Source organism: Lissotriton helveticus, chromosome 1_1 (assembly GCF_964261635.1).
Source record: "Lissotriton helveticus chromosome 1_1, aLisHel1.1, whole genome shotgun sequence".
NCBI classification, from domain to species: Eukaryota; Metazoa; Chordata; class Amphibia; order Caudata; family Salamandridae; genus Lissotriton; species Lissotriton helveticus.
In genome coordinates this window covers 85,141,924-85,158,032 of record NC_136057.1, presented here as the reverse complement: position 1 = coordinate 85,158,032, position 16,109 = coordinate 85,141,924, and the positions used below count along the sequence as shown (strand labels likewise).

The following is a 16,109-nucleotide window of genomic DNA, read 5'->3' as shown; positions in this document are numbered from 1 at the left end:
CAATGCTTGTTTCCCATAACACCCACGTCTTTACAGGAGCCAATGCTTGTTTCCCATAACACCCACGTCTGTGTCTTTACAGGAGCCAATGCTTGTTTCCCATAACACCCATGTCTGTGTCTTTACAGGAGCCAATGCTTGTTTCCCATAACACCCATGTCTGTGTCTTTGCAGGAGCCAATGCTTGTTTCCCATAACATCCATGTCTGTGTCTTTATAGGAGCCAATGCTTGTTTCCCATAACACCTATGTCTGTGTCTTTGCAGGAGCCAATGCTTGTTTCCCAGAACACCCATGTTCGTGTCTTTGCAGGCGCCAATGCTTGTTTCCCTGCTGGAGCCTGGAGGTAGCGGTTCCGTCAGCAGCCACCAGAGGGCGCTCCTCGCCTGCTGATGAATACACTGAGCTGAACATGGGATGAAAGGGAGAAGGGTTTCCTCTTCCGGGTCAGCGGCGGCAGAGACAGCACCAGCAGCAAATTCTGACATCACTTCCTGCCTCTCTTTATGTGTTCAGCCTGCTGCAGAGGAGGCAAGAGCCCCGTCTGTCTGTGCAGCGACCTTCATCTACAGACCCCCCTCAGATACCAGATCTGCCCCTGCCGCCCCCCTCAGACCCCAGATCTGCCCCCTTCAGACCCCAGATCAGTCCCTGTTCCCCCCTCAGACCCCAGATCTGCCCCCCTCAGACTCCAGATCTGCCCCCCCCCACAGCCCCCCAGGAGGGGTAGAGAGCCTGGACACGTCTGCACGGGTCTCTGCTCAGGTAGGAGATTGTCAGCACCTTCTGCTGTGTTTGTAGAAATAGACTGAATAAACCTGGAGGGAATCTCTGCAGGAGCCGGGCTGAGCTGGGCTCTTCTATCCGGGGGCACCTGGGGGGCTGAGCAGGGCTCTTCTATCTGGGCCCCTGGGGTTGAGCTGGGCTCTTCTATCCGGGGCCCCTGGGGGTGAGTTGGGCTCTTCTATTCAGGGGCCCCTGGGGCTGAGATGGGCTCTTCTATCCGGAGCCCCTGGGGCTGAGCTGGGCTCTTCTATCCAGGGCCCCTGGGGTTGAGCTGGGCTCTTCTATCCGGGGCCCCAGGGGGTGAGCTGGGCTTTTCTATCCTGGGGCCCCTGGGGCTGAGTTGGGCTCTTCTATCCCGGGGCCCCTGGGGCTGAGTTGGGCTCTGCTATCTGGGGGCACCTGGGGTTGAGCTGGGCTCTTCTATCTGGGGCCTCTGGGGATGAGCTGGGCTCTTCTATCCGGGGCCCTGGGGATGAGCTGGGCTCTTCTATCCGGGGCCCCTGGGGCTGAGCTGGGCTCTTCTATCTGAGGCCTCTGGGGATGAGCTGGGCTCTTCTATCCGGGGGCCCCTGGGGCTGAGCTGGTCTCTTCTATCCGGGGGCCCCTGGGGCTGAGCTGGGCTCTTCTATCCGGGGCCCCTGGGGCTGAGCTGGGCTCTTCTATCCGGGGGCCCCTATGGCTGAGCTGGGCTCTTCTATGCGGGGGCCCTGGGGCTGAGCTAGGCTCCTCTATCAGGGGGCCCTGAGGCCAAACTGGGCTCTTCTATCCAGGGCCCCTGGGGCTGAGCTGCGCTCTTCTATCCGGGGGCCCCTGGGGGGGCTGAGCAGGGCCCTTCTATCCAGGGGACCCCTGGGGGGCTGAGCTAGGCTCTTCTATCCGGGGACCCTGGGGCTGAGCTGGGATCTTCTACCTGGAGCTCTTGGGGGTGAGCTGGGCTCTTCTATCCGAGGGCCCTGGGGCTGAGCTGGGCTCTTCTATCCGGGGGCCCCAGGGGCTGAGCTGGGCTCTTCTATCCGGGGGCCCCTGGGGCTGAGCTGGGATCTTCTATTTGGGGGCCCCTGGGGCTGAGCTGGGCTCTTCTATCCAGGGGGCCCTGGGGCTGAGCTGGGCTCTTCTATCCGGGGCCCCTGGGGCTGAGCTGGGCTCTTCTAGCTGGGGGGCCCTGGAGGGCTGAGCTGGGCTCTGCTATCTGGGGGCCCCTGGGGCTGAGCTGGGCTCTTCTATCCGGGGGCCTTGGGGCTGAGCTGGGCTCTTCTATCCGGGGTCCCTGGGACTGAGCTGGGCTCTTCTATCTGGGGCCTCTGGGGATGAGCTGGGCTCTTCTATCCGGTGGCCCCTGGGGCTGATCTGGGCTCTTCTATATGGGGGCCCTGGGGCTGAGCTGGGCTCTTCTATCCGGGGGGGGGCCTGGGGCTGAGCTGGGCTCTTCTATCCGGGGCCCTGGGGCTGAGCTGGGCTCTTCTATCCGGGGCCCTGGGGCTGAGCTCGGCTCTTCTATCCGGGGGTCCTGGGGCTGAGCTGGGCTCTTTTATCCGGGGGCACCTGGGGCTGAGCTGGGCTCTTCTATCCGGGGCCCCGGGGGTTGGGCTGGGCTTATCTATCTGGGGGCCTCTGGGGCTGTGCTCAACTCCTCTATCCGGGGGCCCTGGAGGGGTGAGCTGGGCTCTTCTATCCGGGGGCCCTGGGGCTGAGCTGGGCTCTTCTATCCGGGGGTCCTGGGGCTGAGCTGTGCTCTTCTATCCGGGGCCCCCTGGGGCTGGGCTGGGCTCGTCTATCAGGAGGCCTCTGGGACTGAGCTGGGCTCTTCTATCCCAGGCCGTGGGGATGAGCTGGGCTCTTCTATCCGGGTCCCCTGGGGCTGAGATGGGCTCTCCTATCCGGAGCCCCTGGGGCTGAGCTGGGCTCCTCTATCCAGGTCCCTGAGGTTGAGCTGGGCTCTTCTATCCGGGGCCGCTGGGGTTGAGCTGGGCTCTTCTATCTAGGGGCCCCCGGGGCTGAGCTTGGCCCTTCTATCCCAGGGCCCCAGGGGCTGAGCTGGGCTCTTCTATCCGGGGGCCCCTGGGGCTGAGCTGGGATCTTCTATTCGGGGCCCCAGTGCTGAGCTGGGCTCTTCTATCCAGGGGGCCCTGGGGCAGAGCTGGGCTCTTCTATCCGGGGGCCCCAGGGGCTGAGCTGAGCTCTTCTATCCGGGGGCCCCTGGGGCTGAGCTGGGATCTTCTATCCGGGGCACCTGGGGCTGAGCTGGGCTCTTCTATCTGGGGGCCCTGGAGGGCTGAGCTGGGCCCTGCTATCTGGGGGCCACTGGGGCTGAGCTGGGCTCTTCTATCCAGGGGGCCCTGGGGCAGAGCTGGGCTCTTCTATCCGGGGGCCCCAGGGGCTGAGCTGAGCTCTTCTATACGGGGGGCCCTGGGGCAGAGCTGGGCTCTTCTATCCGGGGGCCCCAGGGGCTGAGCTGAGCTCTTCTATCCGGGGGCCCCTGGGGCTGAGCTGGGATCTTCTATCCGGGGCACCTGGGGCTGAGCTGGGCTCTTCTATCTGGGGGCCCTGGAGGGCTGAGCTGGGCCCTGCTATCTGGGGGCCCCTGGGGCTGAGCTGGGCTCTTCTATCTGGGGGCCTTGGGGCTGAGCTGGGCTCTTCTATCCGGGGTCCCTGGGGCTGAGCTGGGCTCTTCTATCTGGGGCCTCTGGGGCTGATCTGGGCCCTACTATCCAGAGGCCCCTGGGGCTGAGCTGGACTCTTCTATATGGGGCCCTGGGGCTGAGCTGGGCTCTTCTATCCGGGGGGCCCCTGGGGCTGAGCTGGGCTCTTCTATCCGGGGCCCTGGGGCTGAGCTCGGCTCTTCTATCCGGGGGTCCTGGGGCTGAGCTGGGCTCTTTTATCCGGGGGCACCTGGGGCTGAGCTGGGCTCTTCTATCCGGGGCCCAGGGGGTTGAGCTGGGCTTATCTATCTGGGGGCCTCTGGGGCTGTGCTGGGCTCCTCTATCCGGGCCCCTGGAGGGCTGAGCTGGGCTCTTCTAGCCGGGGGCCCTGGGGCTGAGCTGGGCTCTTCTATCCGAAGCCCCTGGGGCTGAGCTAGGCTCCTCTATCCAGGTCCCTGAGGTTGAGCTGGGCTTTTCTATCTGGGGCCCCTGGGGTTGAGCTGGGCTCTTCTATCCAGGGGCCCCTGGAGCTGAGCTTGGCTCTTCTATCCCGGGGCCCCTGGGGCTGAGCTGGGCTCTTCTATCTGGGGGCCCCTGGGGCTGAGCTGGGCTCTTCTATCGGGGGGCCTTGGGGCTGAGCTGGGCTCTTTCATCCGGGGCCCCTGGGGCTGAGCTGGGTTCTTCTATCACTGGGCCCCTGGGGCTGAGCTGGGCTCTCCTATCCGGGGGCCCCTGGGGCTGAGCTTGGCTCTTCTATCTGGGGGCCCTGGGTCTGAGCTGGGCTCTTCTAACTGAGGGCCCCCTGGGGCTGAGCTGTGCTCTTCTATCCGGTGCCCCTGGGGCTGAGCTGGGCTCTTCTATCCGGGGGCCCCTGGGGCTGAGCTGGACCCTTCTATCCGGGGGCCCCTGGGGCTGAGCTGGGCTCTTTTATCTGGGCGCCCTGGGGCTGAGCTGGGCTCTTCTATCCGGGGGGCCCTGGCGCTGAGCTGAGCTGGGCTTTTCTATCCGGGGGCCTCTGGGGCTGATCTGGGCCCTTCTATTCGGAGGCCCCGGGGGCTGAGCTGGACTCTTCTATCTGGGGGCCCTGGGGCTGAGCTGGGCTTTTCTATCTGGGGGCCCCTGGTGCTGAGCTGGGCTCTTCTATCCGGGGGTCCTGGGGCTGAGCTGGGCTCTTCTATCCGGGGACCCTGGGGTTGAGCAGGGCTCTTCTATCCGGGGGCCCCTGGGGCTGAGCTGGACCCTTCTATCCGGGGGTCCTGGGGCTGAGCTGGGCTCTTCTATCCGGTGGCACCTGGAGCTGAGCTGGGCTCTTCTATCCGGGGCCCTGGGGCTGAGCTCGGCTCTTCAATCTGGGGACCCCGGGTCTGAGCTGGGCTCTTCTATCCGGGCTGTTCTTGCCTTAGTACATCAGGTAGAATCGCCCATGATGGCGTGCCACGGGTAGTACGATTGATACCTCATCTCATTCCTAGATCTCGGGAGGGTGCAGCCTTGTACTCATTAGTTCTTGCCTTAGAACATCGGGTGTACCACCAATGACGGCATGCCATGGGTAGTACGATTGATACCTCATCTCATTCGATGATCTAGGGCTGGTGCAGCCTTGTACTCATTTGTTCTTGCCTTAGTACATCGGGTAGTACCGCCCATGACGGCGTGCCATGGGTAGTAAGGTTGATACTTCATCTCATTCCTAGATCTAGGGAGGGTGCAGCCTTGTATTCATTTGTTCTTGCCTCAGTACATCAGGTAGTACCACCAATGAGGGTGTGCCTTGCGTAGCAGTGTAGATACTTTCCCAGGTGTTGTACGCCTCTGAAGATGGCACCATTCCAAGGGGACGTCTCATCGCCACAGTGCTGCTCCTCTGGTTGGTGTTGCAAGCGATCCAGAAGGCAGTTTTTTTGCTTTTTACGGGCACTTTGCCCGTAGTGGCGCTTATAGTCCGTGGACAGAATGCTTGTATGGAACCCTGTGTCTGTGGTACAGGTCCCACTCGACCCGCTCTGCCTGCTTTGTTCTGCAATACATACTGTCTGAGCCACCTATATAGGACACGGTGTGTACCGAGCCAGTACGGTATCAGGTGACCCCTCTTTAGGGAACCCTATCTGACATTCTGAGGTATGTGGGGGCTAAGTGACCAACAAACCAATCTTATGAACTGGAAGGGTGAAAGGGTTCACCGAGTCGTGATATGCTTGGGGCTGAGTCGTAACGGCTGCATCTTTGTAGGAGTGGAAAGCGTAGTACCGGCATCTATAGGACCAAAGTTCACCCATGAATAAAACATTTCAAAGGTATACACTGCATGTGCATGTACAACAAATGTTACTGCACCCCTGTGCTCAATGTTGCCTCTGTTTTCCACAATGTTGTGTAACTTCTGCCCTGTAATTGACTCCGATCAAACCAGGAGCTTCATGTTTAAAGAACCCTTTCAACTAACGAAAGATCCAATGTGCAAATACCACAGATTTGTTTGGATTAGTAGTTTTCTTCTGAAAAATTCCCCTAATTGTTCGTTCTGGAAAAAAAATCTACCTGAAATGTTTGTTAACTGCTCACATTGACCCCTTAAATGCTGGCCCTTCTCTCTCCCCTCCCCCACGTGCTGAGCACTTTCTTTTAACGTATTTTGGGTAGTTTGTGCTTAGGGTACATAACTTTTTTTCACAAAAGGAACCCATGGCAAATTTGGCACCCTCTTATGTCTAACATCCAGGGGATTGTAAAGGTATCCAGGGTTTTTGGATTCCCCTGGAGGGGACCCAGAAAATAGGCAAAATATAGCAAAATGTTTACATTTTTTGAAAAAATAGGGAAAAAGTGCTCCAGAGAAAACTGTTTTTTTCCTATAAATGACATTGTTGTACATTTGCTGTGCTAAGGTTACCATCTTCCCAGCTTGTAGGGACAAAACCAGTTATTTTTACAACAGTTTTAGCCAATTTTGCCTTTTTTTTGTGCTCTCAACTTTCTTCCAGTTTTTGGTGTAATCTACTGTGAAACCCGGGGGGATCCAGGAAAGCTGCAGATTTATGAAAGTAGACACAACTCAGAATTCAGAAAGGGGTCATATGTGTACATCCCTCAAGATTTTCCCCAAATATGCTGACTGTTGAAATAACGAAATATTGAAAATGAGTAGGACAAAAATGCCGTTTGTGACAATGTTTTCATCTGTGCATTTCTGTCACAATGGCGAATTTACAAAACTGTTATTTGTACATCTCTAAATTTGACGGTGCCCACACTAGAATACGGTTCAGAGGACGAGTCTGGCTGTGGTGTTCTGGTTGGTCTGGAGTTTGTGTAGCAGGGTTTTGTTGATTCCGGCATCGAGGGCCTTGCCGTAGTCCAGTCTGCTCGCTATGGGTGACGGTCTTTCTGCATTCTGTGAGGATCCACTTTAAGGTCTTGCAGAGGATGTGGAGGGAGTTGAAGCATTTGGAGGCGATTGCGTTGACCGGGCGGGTCAAGGTTTGCTGTCTATGACGATCCTGAGATTCTTGGCATGGGTGGTGAGGGTAGATGTTCGTCCTATCTTTATTAGCCACCAGGTAGAGTCCCACGCTGACGTTCTTTTCCCGAAGATCACGGTTTAAGTCTGTCAGTGCTTTAGACAGTTGATCTTCATCCAGTGGGCAATTCCAGTCGAACAGGAATGAAACTTCATCCGGGTACTGGGCGTCTTGGCCATGAGAGACAGTTGTGTGTCAGTATAGGAGAGGACGTTGATGTTATGAGAGTGGTGATTCTAGCTAAAGGGATCATGTATGCGTTGAAGAGGGTCGGGCTCTGGGAAGATCTGCGTGGAACTCAGCAGGCAAGGTCACCGGCATGCAACGTGTACGGTGACAGGTTGACTGACTTGGTTCTTCCAGTCAGGAAGAAGCAGATCCATCGGAGTGCGTCTCGTTGGATTCTGATCTCCTGGAGGCGTTGGATAAGGATGGGGTGGCAGACTGTCTCAAACTCTACAGAGAGGACCAGGAGAATGAGATCACCATGTCTCTTCTGTCCAGAGTCATGCGGATGTCATCCATGGCGGGGATGTGGACAGTTTCCAAGCTGTGTTTGGTTCTCAAACCAGACTGAGTAGTTTTGAGGAGCTGTTGGTCCTTGAGGTATTCAACAAAGTGTCTGTTGACCTTTTTCTCTAGGATGTAAACCGGGAATGGTAGCAGGGAGATCGGCCTATGCTTGGCGAGCATTAAAGGGTTTAAGGGGGTTTCTTCAGCAGTGGGAGGACAGTGGTGTCTTTCTCTCAAACAGTTCTTCCTCGGGGTTTGTAGTAAGATTGAGAGATCCACCCACAGGCACCACCAACTCTGAATGCTGTATTAGCACAGAGTATTGGAGTGGCCAGGCAAGGGAAAGGGGCTTAGGAGATAGGAACTGCGAGGAGCGAGATTTCAAAAAGAAAGCATACATAATATTCAGATGGAACCTAAGTTTTGAGTTCCCCGTAAAACTTCCCCCGCTTTTGAAGGATTAGTTTTTTTTACCCTGTTTGGTGAACTTAGAACTCTCTCTCTATTCTGCTTTTTGAGGTTTTCTGTTTCTATACTGGCTCTCTTAAAATTAAGCTGCAAGATAAAGGGGATCAGGTGAAGCCACTTGTTCAACGCTAACCTTTTAACACCTTAGCTACACCCGATTCTAGACACTGCTACAAGGATACATTCCCTAAAGAGTTTCATTAAACATTTCTCTCCCTCTCCTTCAATAGTTCAACACCCCTGGTTAAGTCATCTGGCTGTGAAAGAAAGTTATATGAACTGAACAATAATATTCATGAATCATGTTCTTTATTCTTCAGCCAAACGGGTTTGCCTCTGTGGAGCTGCCTTCCCTGGAATTGTTTCAACTACTAATTGTCTTGACTGGTAGCGCAAGAAATCAGGTTACATTTAGTCTATTCCTTCGAGTTAGAACCAAAATTATGATGAGACTTGAAACGCTAAAAAGTTCGACCAACTCAGCCCTTACCAGGGGTTTTACTCTCTCCCGAGTGGAGGCCGGACTCAGCCCTTACCAGGGGTTTCACTCTCTCCCAAGTGGAGGCCAGACTCAGCCCTTACCAGGGGTTTCACTCTCTCCCGAGTGGAGGCCGGACTCAGCCCTTACCAGGGGTTTCACTCTCTCCCGAGTGGAGGCCGGACTCAGCCCTTACCAGGGGTTTCACTCTCTCCCAAGTGGAGGCCGGACTCAGCCCTTACCAAGGGTTTCACTCTCTCCCGAGTGGCGGCCGGACTCAGCCCTTACCAGGGGTTTCACTATCACCCAAGTGGAGGCCGGACTCAGCCCTTACCAGGGGTTTCACTCTCTCCCAAGTGGAGGCCGGACTCAGCCTTTACAAGAGAGTGGGGTTTTGGGTGCTGCTGGTGTGGATGCGGTGAGTGTTGGGTGTGGGTAGGTGCATGAGAATTTGCAGGAAGCGCAAGAGAAGGCTCCCTCGATGTTGTGTGGGGCAGTGAGGCACCAGCTTGTGGAAGGGTGGCTGGGGTTGAGGGCACGGAGGATCGCAGTAGGTAGTAGTGGGAATGGACAAGACCAGGGTTCCTGTCACTGGGCATCGTCCTTGCATGGATGGGCGCAGACTGGCTTGCCTTTGGCATGCCTTCAGGGCATATGGCCATGTCTGAACTGGGGTGGCGGAGTGAGCTAAAGAATGATGTTGGATTAAACCCAGATCAGTTGACTGGGGGTGAGTGCTTGCAATGTTCAACACTCCTTCCATCATCCCTTTTGGTATCGCTTTTTTGGCAGTAAGTTGGCAGGGTATGCCCAGACGTGGCTCCCGTGCTCACTTTGCCACTGAATTCAAGCTAGCCTGGCTGATGACGGCTGATTAGCCAGAAACCGGTCACAGGATGCTTGTTTCCAGTCCAGGGAAGACATGGCTTGGCAGTTCGGGCTGGACTGTTCCCATGAGGCACAGGGTCAGACTGATTTGCATATGGCCATGTCTGCACTGGGGTGGCGGAGTGAGCTAAAGAATGATGATGGACAATGGGCAGAAGGATAAGATCCCCTCCCCCTTTGGACTTACATTAGGGAAAGAAACCAGTGGCTGTCGGTGGCATCAGTTGCATGACAGCTACTGCAAGAAAGTCCGGCTCAAGACCATCTTGAGTGTTTTTAAAGAATGCAGTGCCATGCTCAGAGCATGTGGCATTGGTAGATTATCATTCCACACCCGTAAATACTAATTTTACACTCCCAGAAGTATTTAGAGACACTTGTATGGGAAAATGCAAGTGAGCGGGTGTAAATAGAATTGGCTGTTTCTTTTCCCCCACTGGTCTTCGATCCTTCGAAGAACTGAAAGAAGATTTGACTTTGAATTTGCTGGATTTTTTTTAATTCAAATGAGAGATCTTCTTGAACGGAAAGGACGGGAACAGGCTAAATTTGGGAAAGTTTAAATTATTGAAAGGATAACCCAAAGTAGAGTAAGCAGCTATGGACAAACCTCCAAAAAATGAAAGGTGAAGGTAGGGCTGTCCGACGAGACATTTTTTATGCTCATGACTTATTGCAGTCGGTTTTGATATCTGCTAGGTCACAGGCACAGTTTAATAAAACGTGTTTCTTTTTGTATTATACCCCTGACAAAATCTCGAAAAGGGGTTAAGGGAAGGGAACATGTTGTCCTCGCTGTGCACTCTGTAATGCAGAGAGGGTTCATATTTTTGCATCATGTCAGGTTTTGCAGAAATGTAATAAAGATATCATAAAGTTTTTATCAGAAGTGTTAAAAACTGAAATATCACATAGGGGCTGATTCTGATGCGGGTTGGGGAAGCATTCCCACCCAGGGCCTGATTCTGATGCGGGTTGGAAAGCATTCCCACCCAGGGCCTGATTCTGATGCGGTTTGGAAAGCATTCCCACCCAGGGCCTGATTCTGATGCGGGTTGGAAAGCATTCCCACCCAGGGCCGGATTCTGATGCGGGTTGGAAAGCATTCCCACCCAGGGCCTGATTCTGATGCGGTTAGGAAAGCTTTCCCACCCAGGGCCTGATTCTGATGCGGGTTGGAAAGCATTCCCACCCAGGGCCTGATTCTGATGCGGGTTGGAAAGCATTCCCACCCAGGGCCTGATTCTGATGCAGTTAGGAATATGTGCTCAACTAAATTGTATCTGGAAGCATCCGGATGCATCGTACTTGGTCGGTCGAACTCTCCCGATACGAGTGCGTCGGAAACCATTTCCAACCCGATTCGGTCGGGAAGCATTTCCAACCCGCATCAGAATCAGCCCCTGAGTGTGTAATCCTGCTCAGGACTTTTGAGACTAATCGGCGTAGGGCAGGGCATGAACTGATTTTTATTTCTATGGCGGTTTTACGAATATGTATCGCGACTGCCTGGGTGGGTGCTAATGCACCGACATTTCAACAATGGCTTGGTAAGTAGTTAGCAATGTCTAGAAACAGCCATATATAGGCGAAAAGGGAGGAATCCGTGTAATAAAGGTATGAAAATCTGGGACCCTCTCCGTGTCTGGATTCAAACTCAAAGTAGAGATTGAAGATGAGTAAGAATTTGCACTTTATTGAATCTGCACAAATCACATTAGGATAAATCTTCTTTTCCGGGATTTTTTTAGTCTTTTTTAGTAAATTCTATTGTAATTCGAAATTTGAGATGGAAGCAGTTTATTGCCTTACATGAAATAATGTAAAGAACTTTGGGAAGTAAGTGATGTATTAACTCTTACTCCTGTCTGCGTGGGGGAGGGGTGGGGTGAAAAATGCAAAATGATTATAGATTCACCTTGTCAAGTGACGCTATTCGATACATTAAAGGGGCTGAAAGATGCAAAATGGATCAGGACATTTCCCTCATTTCTCTCATTCTGAGGTTGGATGAAAGCGTGCATCGTGTGTAGCGCCTCGAGTCTGGAGTGTGGGATTAAAGCGCCTCGGTGCAAGCCACAGTCCTGCCCCCGGGGGGCGCCTCTGGGCAGGTCCAGGGGAGCAGTGTCCCTCTTCCGGGCCTGTGCATAGCGCCCCGAGGCTCAGGGCGGAGTCGGAGGCTCTGTCCTTAATGAGAATCCTTCACCGAGAGGCCGGTCCAGAGGAGGGGCAGAGGAGGAGAGGCCAGTACAGAGGAGGGGTAGAGGAGGAGAGACCGGTCCAGAGGAGGGGCAGAGGAGGAGAGGCCTGTCCAGGGGTGCAGAGGAGGAGAAGCCTGTGCACGGGTGCAGAGGAGGAGAGGCCTGTCCAGGGGTCAGAGGGGGTGAGGCCTGTCCAGAGGAGCAGTGTCTCTCTTCGGGGCCTGTGCATAGCGCCCTGAGGATCAGGGCGCAGTCAGAGGCGCTGGATGGTGTGGAATGAAGTCTGGGCTCCTCTGTCCTTAATGAGAATCCTTCACCAAGAGACCTGTCCAGAGGAGGGGCAGAGGAGGAGAGGCCTGTCCAGAGGAGGAGAGGAGGTGAGGCCTGTCCAGAGAAGGAGCAGAGGAACTGAGGCCTGTCCAGAGGAGGGGCAGAGAAGGAGAGGCCACTGGAGTCAAGCTATCCTGGCTGAGGACGGCTGATAGCCAGAAACCAGTCCTAGGATGCTTGATTCCGGTCCAGGGAAGACATGGCTTGGCAGTTCGGGCTGGACTGTTCCCATGAGGCACAGGGTCAAGACTGATTTGCATATGGCCACGTCTGAACTGGGTTGGCTTGGTGACCAAAATAACGATGGATTAAACCCAGATCTGTGACTGGGGGTGAATGTTTTGCCATTGTGCAACATTCCGTCCATCATTTTGTGTGTTTTGCTGTTCACCCTATGAGGGAAGGGTATGCCCAGACTAGGGTCCCTTGCTCACTAAGGGCCCGATTCACGGAATTCACTTAAGACTCAATCCTAAACTTACTACTATTTTGGTATTCACAGAATGCACTTACTACTTTTGGTATTCACAGAAGTTAGGATTTTGTCTTAAATTTGTCTTAAGACAAATTTAAGACAAAATCCTAACTTCTGTGAATACCAAAAGTAGTAAATTCAATCTGTGAATGCCAAAAGTAGTAAGTGCATTCTGTGAATACCAAAATAGTAGTAAGTTTAAGATTGAGTCTTAAGTTCATTCTGTGAATCGGGCCCCAAGCCTCTGGAGTCAAGCTATCCTGGCTGAAGACGGCTGATAGCCAGAAACCGGTCCTAGGATACTTAATTCCGGTCCAGGGAGGACCTGGCTTGGCAGTTCGGTCTGGACTGTTCCCATGAGGCACAGGGTCAAAACTGATTTGCATACGGCCATGTCTGAACAGGTGTGTCTTGGTGAGCAAAATAACGATGGATTAAACCCAGATCTGTGACTGGGGGTGAAAGTTTTGCCATTGTGCAACATTCCGTCCATCATCTTGTGTGTTTTGCAGTCCAGAGGTGGGGCAGAGGAGGAGAGGCCTGTCCAGGGGTCAGAGGAGGAGAGGCCTGTCCAGAGGAGGGACAGAGGAGGAGAGGCCTGTCTAGGGGTGCAGAGGGGGTGAGGCCTGCCCAGAGGAGCAGAGTCTCTCTTCGGGGCCTGTGCATAGCACCCTGAGGATCAGGGCGGAGTCAGAGGCGCTGGATGGGGTGGAATGAAGCCTGGGCTCCTCTGTCCTTAATGAGAATCCTTCACCAAGAGGCCTGTCCAGAGGAGGGGCAGAGGAGGAGAGGTCTGTCCAGAGGAGGAGAGGAAGTGAGGCCTGTCCAGAGGAGGAGCAGAGGAATTGAGGCCTGTCCAGAGGAGGGGCAGAGAAGGAGAGGCCTGTCCAGAGGAGGGGTGCAGAGGAGGAGAGGCCTGTCCAGAGGTGGAGAGGAAAAGAGGCCTGTCCAGAGGAGGGGTAGATGAGGAGAGACCTGTCCAGGGGTGCAGAGGAGGTGAGGCCTGTCCAGGGGTGCAGAGGAGGAGAGGCCTGTCCAGGGGTGCAGAGGAGGAGAGGCCTGTCCAGGAGTGCCGAGGAGGCGAGGCCTGTCCAGGGGTTCAGGGGAAGAGAGGCCTGTCCAGGGGAGCAGTGTCTCTCTTCGGGGCCTGTGCATAGCGCACGTAGGCCCAGGGCAGAGTCAGAGGTGCTGGATGGGGTGGAATGAACTCTGGGCTCCTCTGTCCTGAATGCGAATCCTTCACCGAGAGGCCTGTCCAGGGGTGCAGAGGAGGGGAGGCCTGTTCAGTGGTGCAGAGGAAGCGAGGCCTATCCACGTGTGCACAGGAGGTGAGGCCTGTCCAGGGTGCAGAGGAGGAGAGGCCTGTCCAGAGGAGGAGAGGAGGAGAGGCCTGTCCAGGGGGCAGAGGAGGAGAGGTCTGTCCAGGGGGGCATAGGAGGAGAGGTCTGTCCAGGGGGGCATAGGAGGAGAGGCCTGTCCAGGGGGGAGAGAAAGAGAGGCCTGCCCAGGGGTGCAGAGGAGGTAAGGCCTGTCCAGAGGTGCAGAGGAGAAGAGACCTGCCCAGGGATAAGAGGAGGTGAAGCCTGTCTGTCCAGGGGTCAGAGGAGGTGAGGCCTGTCCAGGGGGGGCAGAGGAGGAGAGGCCTGTCCAGGGGTGCAGAGGAGGAGAGGCCTGTCCAGGGGTGCAGAGGAGGAGAGGATTGTCCAGAGAAGGAGAGTAGGAGAGACCTGTCCAGGGGGCAGAGGAGGAATTCCTGTCCAGGGGTGCAGAGGAGGTGAGGCCTGTCCATGGGGCAGAGGAGGTGAGGCCTGTCCAGGGGTGCAGAGGAGGAGAGGCCTGTCCAGGGCGCAGAGGATGGGAGGCCTGTCCAGGGGAGTAGAGGAGGAGAGACCTGTCCAGGGGTGCAGAGGAGGTGAGTCCTATCCAGTGGGTCAGATGAGGAGAGGCCTGTCCAGAGGAGCTGAGGCCTGTCCAGGGGTGCTGAGGAGGAGAGGCCTGTACAGGTCTGCATGGGAGGTTAGGCCTGTCCAGGGGTGCAGAGGAGGTGAGGCCTGTCCAGGGGTGCAGAGGAGGAGAGGCCTGTGCAGGGCGCAGAGGATAAGAGGCCTGTCCAGGGGAGTAGAGGAGGAGAGATCTGTCCAGGGGTGCAGAGGAGGTGAGTCCTGTCCAAGTGTACAGAGGAGGTGAGGCCTGTCCAGGGGTCAGAGGAGGTGAGGCCTGTCCAGGGGGGCAGAGGAGGAGAGGCCTGTCCAGGGGGCAGAGGAGGTGAGGCCTGTCCAGGGGTGCAGAGGAGGAGAGGCCTGTCCAGGGGTGCAGAGAAGGAGAGGCCTGTCCAGAGGAGGAGAGGCCTGTCCAGGGGGCAGAGGAGGAATTCCTGTCCAGGGGTGCAGAGGAAGTGAGGCCTTTCCAGGGGTGCAGAGGAGGAGAGGCCTGTCCAGGGCGCAGAGGATGGGAGGCCTGTCCAGGGGTGCAGAGGAGGAGAGGCATGTCCAGGGGTGCAGAGGAGGAGAGGCCTGTCCAGTGGGTGGTCAGATGAGGAGAGGCCTGTCCAGAGGAGCTGAGGCCTGTCCAGGGGTGCTGAGGAGGAGAGGCCTGTCCAGGTCTGCATGGGAGGTGAGGCCTGTCCAGGGGTGCAGAGGAGGTGAGGCCTGTCCAGGGGTGCAGAGGAGGAGAGGCCTGTCCAGGGGAGCAGTGTCTTTCTTCGAGGCCTGTACTCGGGGAGGAGTCAGAGGCACTGGATGGGGTGGAATGAACTCTGGGCTCCTCTGTCCTTATTGAGAATCCTTCACCGAGAGGCCTGTCCAGGGGTGCAGTGGAGGTGAGGCCTGTCCAGGGGTGCAGAGAAGGTGAGGCCTGTCCAGGGGTGCAGAAGAGGTGAGGCCTGTCCAGGGGGCAGAGGAGGCAAGGCCTGTCCAGGGGTGCAGAGGAGGAGAGGCCTGTCCAGGGGTGCAGAGGAGATGAGGCCTGTCCAGGGGCTAGAGGAGGGGAGGCCTGTCCAGGGGTTCAGAGGAAGCTACGCCTTTCCAGGGGTGCAGAGCAGGAGAGGCTTGTCCAGGGGTGCAGAGCAGGTGAGGCCTGTCTACGGGTGTAGAGGAGGTGAGCCTGTCCAAGGTGTTGCAGGGGAGGTGAGTCCAGTCCAAGTGGTTGCAGAGGAGATGAGTCCTGTCCAAAGGGGTGCAGAGGAGGTGAGGCCTGTCCAGGGGTGCAGAGGAGGAGAGGCCTGTCCAGGGCTGCATGGGCAGTGAGTCCTGTCCAGGGGTGCAGAGGAGGTGAGGCCTGTCCTGGGGTTGCAGAGGAGGTGAGGCCTGTCCAGGGGGTGCAGAGGAGGTGAGGCCTGTTGTCAAGGGTTGTGTTTACTGACAGTGCAGACACTCCTAGGAGCAGAACGATGAGATTTTTCAAATTCCACTCCTGGTTTTCCCACAGCCACCAATTGAAGAGTTAACTAGCGGCCGTGCGAACCCAGCTGGGGGAAAGGGTAATGGGACAGAGAAGAGACTGCCTGACCTTCTGGCTCTTCCACTCTACTTCTTCCTTTCTGCCTTACTCCGTTTTATTCCTTTCTTACTCCCTTTCTGTCTTTAAGCATGAGTGGAAATCGCTGTAAAAGAAAAGAACACCATTACTAATTTCCTTCAATTCCTTCTCCACTTTCTTACTCTTTCTCTCTCTATTTCCCTACCCAGAGTGCCTATGGCTTTTGATCCTCTTCTATTCTACAATATAAGTATTTTATTCTTTGGTAAACTGCATTATAAACAACATTTTAGCACCCTTTAACTCTGTGAGTTCATTTATTCTTTTTCA

The 16,109-nt window shown here is 55.6% G+C and overlaps 1 protein-coding gene and 1 long non-coding RNA gene across 3 annotated transcripts in view; one reads left to right on the top strand and one right to left on the bottom strand.

The window, feature by feature from the left end:
• Positions 1 to 531, top strand: part of LOC144752462 (uncharacterized) — a 109,697-nt gene extending 109,166 nt beyond the window's left edge. The window contains exon 5 of one of the 2 annotated variants that reach the window (XR_013594117.1): positions 267 to 531. This is a non-coding gene — a long non-coding RNA (uncharacterized LOC144752462). The remainder of the gene's footprint in view (positions 1 to 266) is intronic. The other variant, XR_013594124.1, reaches the window with a different exon arrangement.
• The window catches only part of LOC144752581 (uncharacterized), a 730,065-nt gene that overhangs the window by 164,565 nt on the left and 549,391 nt on the right, over positions 1 to 16,109 (bottom strand). The gene's annotated exons all lie outside the window — the stretch shown is intronic.